Source organism: Anas acuta, chromosome 2, assembly GCF_963932015.1.
Source record: "Anas acuta chromosome 2, bAnaAcu1.1, whole genome shotgun sequence".
Classification (NCBI taxonomy): Eukaryota; Metazoa; Chordata; class Aves; order Anseriformes; family Anatidae; genus Anas; species Anas acuta.
In genome coordinates this window covers 146908383-146912205 of record NC_088980.1, presented here as the reverse complement: position 1 = coordinate 146912205, position 3823 = coordinate 146908383, and the positions used below count along the sequence as shown (strand labels likewise).

General features: G+C 45.3%; 1 long non-coding RNA gene across 1 annotated transcript; it reads left to right on the top strand.

Annotated features, from left to right (window-relative positions):
• The first annotated feature begins 507 nt into the window (after positions 1-507).
• On the top strand, positions 508-2029 carry LOC137851849 (uncharacterized). Its single transcript, XR_011093537.1, has 2 exons — positions 508-1695; positions 1786-2029. It is a non-coding gene; the product is annotated as an uncharacterized lncRNA (long non-coding RNA).
• The last annotated feature ends 1794 nt before the right edge of the window (positions 2030-3823 follow it).

The window sequence follows — 3823 nt, the reverse complement described above, 5'->3', positions numbered from 1 at the left end:
CTTACATCCACGTCAGCAGGAGAGGTCACCCGAGGATGGAGAACAGAGGGAGGGAGGGAAGGCACTGCGGGAAGTTTGGAGGGGACGCTCCACTTGGGGGTGGAAGATTTTGGAAAGAAAGCCTGGACTGAGAGAAAAAGAGCATCGAAAAGGCACTAACTCCAGTGTGACAAGATGGAAAAACACAAGCATTAATAATAGTGTCAAGGGCAACAGAGCGGTCAGAGAGGTTGAGGATGGCGATCAGGCTTGAGCCTCAGTTCAGAAGAAGACTTTGAGTGGTATGGCTAGGACAAAATCTGTGGAGGAGAGCTGACAGAAGGAAACTGCTCTGAAATTAGTTCCCAACCACCTTCTGTGTTCCCTTCTTGCCACCACAGTCAGTTCATTAATCCAGGTCTTTTTCATAATGGTCTCAGACAGCGAGAGCTTGAGGACATGGCATCTCCATTTTATTCACTTCGACAGCACCAGAGGCCAGAGCTGTGACGGGGTGTGTAGTGGGAGAGGAAGGTGCTTTGTCTAGGCAAAAATAAATCAACAGGGTAACCGAACAAATGCAGTGAGCAAAGAGTGGGGATTAGGGAAGAAATGACACAGTCAGAGGCACAGGAAGGGAAAAAAACAAAAGATGTTGATCGTCCTATTAAATTGAGATTAGCAGGCCCAATTAACATTTGGTACCTTTGCCAGGATGTTTACGAAACCTGTGACATTGCTACAGAAAGTTATGTGTTAATTTAAAAGAAATCAGGAGGTACAGATAACATCTTTTATTGGTAAAATCAAAGCAGCTGCTTGCCGGCTGATCTTGATAAGGCCTCGTGGAAGCAGGATGGCGTTATCCCCAACAGCAAGGTGAAAAAGCCTCTCCAGAACCACTCCCTTAAGCACGCCTTCCTGTGCCTTATTCAGTTTGCATCTCGTTTTCTGCACACTTCTTCATTGATTAACATCTTCATTAGTACATTAGGATTTAACTAATACTGGCTATGCAAATTCATTTAATCAAGGTACGAGCTGCAGCTCACGTGCAACACATTGAACCTGTGTCAGGCTCTAGGCCTGCCTTTTCCCTGGCTGCACTCCTGTAGAGCTAAATTCAGCTGTAGGGAAGGACAGAGGGGTTTAAAGGATTTCCTCATTTATTTTCTGATGGGATGCAGCATATCATCTCCCTCAGCTTCTCCTTCTTGAGGCCAGGGTCTGAAGAAACACCAGCAAGCAGCAAGAACTGCCAGACATGCCCCTGTGGGGAAGGAAAGAGGAAGAAATCCCCCCCAAGGCTGCAGGGAGCCAGCAGGTGGCTGCAGATGCCCACTCAGAAGTGGTCAGAAGTGTGTCTCCAGATGCCTTCACAAACAGCTTTATGGCACATGAAATTATCCGTGGTTATCCATGCCCCACAGAGGCTCAGCCTGTGTAAAAGGAGGGTGAGTAAATGGCTGCGTCGCACCACGCGCTGACAAGTCATGCCCCAAATGTTTATAAAGGCCTTTCCTAACCCAGCGAGCTGGGGCGCCTCGATCCATAAAACCAGATCTTGTTGGCGTACACCACCCTTTAACACTGCTGTTGAACTCTTCTCTCGAAGCAGACACTTGGAACTAGCAAACCATCAACCCCCTGGCTTGGTACAGTGAGGGGGATTTCAGGCAGGGAAGCAGCTCGGAGCATTCTCTGCCATCTCACCAGGTGGGTGTCAGGCAGCAGGAGTCTGACAAATTTTCCTTAGAAAGTGATTGGGAAAGATTTCTTTTTTTTTTTTTTTCCTGTCTTCCCCAGCACTGGCTTGCACATTGGACTCCCATGCCCTGGGATTTCACAAGAAGGCAGTGCTTTGGGGGATTGTGTGTCAAGGGATGAGGAAATCACCGGGACCGGTGGAGGCATTAGAGAAGGGAGCAGGCTGAAGCTTTCTGTAGCTGCACAAGCCAGCAATAAACCGAGAGAATTACACAAGCATTGCACAAGGGAGGCCTGACTGGAAGTGTTGCCTCTGGCTCGCATTCCTTTTAAGCTGTTATAAAACTTTAAATATAATTAATAAATAACCAGGCCTCTCAAGCAGGGATGAGTCCAAAGCTCTGCCCCCTGCATGAACCGAGTTTGTTATTTCAGCTCTGGATATAAAAGCCCAGCATATCGCCTTGTGCTATAACCAGCCTCTCAGCTGTAGGCTTGCTGCTGGAGGTCAGCCAGGCAGGACGGGCTGTGCTGCTGCTGCAAAGGAAACACAAACCCCAGCAGCTTAAATAGGTGGGGTAGGCTAAAGCCTAATGCCCAGGTAGGGCAACGTCCCTCCCGCGAGCTGCTGTTTGGATAGAGGGTGAAGAAGGCAGCCACTTCCCTCCTCCTCCTCCTTTCCCTTCCCCTTGCGGCGCCAGCAGGGCTAGGAGATCAGAGCCGTGCTTGCAGCCTTCATCTCCGTGTCCTGCAGTGTCAGGCAGGAGGGATGGAGCGGCAAAAATGGCCCAGGAACCACTGCAGGAAAGGAATAACCATCCACCTCATGGCTGCGGGATGGATGGAGTCTCCAGCTCTCCCACCGTGTCCTTCAGGCGGTTCTGTAAGGGAAAGCTGACCATTTGCTTCCCCCCTTCCTTTAGAAAGTGTTTATTAGCCTTTACAAAGCTGTGGGTTGGCTCTGAAACTAAAATATTCTCAAATTCTTCAAGTATGCAGGCAGTTTTGTAGAGCCATGCTACTGTCTGGCATCGTTATCTGCTCGCATTCATGTCTGAACTAATCAATGTTCTCGTACCTTTACGGGTAGGACCTGGATTGTGGTGTCCCACTGGCCATTGGCCACTGCTGTAAAATATTAATCCCAAACTTAAAAACTGCTTTTCTAACGTAACAGGCTGTGTCTGGGCCAAAATGGCCCTGGTCAAGGAGATACGACTTGATACAAATACAGGCGGGTGACTATAGACTATTATTTCTATTTCCTAATTAGGAATGCTAGTAATTATTTTTTGTTGATTTCTTTTTTTCTTTCTAATGTTTCTAAAAACGAGATCACTTTATCAAAAGGTATAAATAATGGATGTCAGAGTGCAGCTTCTGCCAGCTTTGAAAACATTAGTTATAGTTGCTGGTCTTTAGCTGAGACAACATTGACTTAACAATTCCCAGGGCTGAGAAAATCTCAGTGGATGACAAATACCACACAGAAGGTTACGGAATGGCTGTCGTAATTGCCTGCTTCATATTGCAGTATTTTTCAGAATAAGCACAGACTAACAGATTCGAAGTATGAGAAGAAATAAGCACTGATTACCAAAAAATCAGCAGCCAGACGCTCACAGGTAGAGATGAAGAACAGGAATATCTCTATAGCTTTATAAAATGTTTGGCAGCTGTGAAGTAATAATTAATATCAGGACTTGTTTAGACTTGTAAATTAATGATGCATGACAAATTGCAGCTCAGAATTGACCTAAGGAGTGCATTAAAATTAAATGTAAAACATTTTGCAGGATTAACACAGAAGATAAAGCCCAGAGAGTACATTAGATGGCTAATTTGTGACCTCTGGTTGATGATCCATGATTTCAACACTAACTCTTATAGCAATATGTTCTTATAATAAATTAATTTAGTGTCTTACAGTATTTAAAATTGTGAAAGGCACCTCGTAGTCTACAAAGAACCTTCATAGTTCCCAGCATTGGCTCTGAATTTGGAAACCATTGTATGTGTGAGAATACTAAAATAATACATTAAATTGCAGATTTTAACCTAAGAAGAAGATACAGTAAAAGTTAGGAAGAATAGGAGAAAAGCCAGAAACAGTAAGCAATTGTTATACCAAGGATTA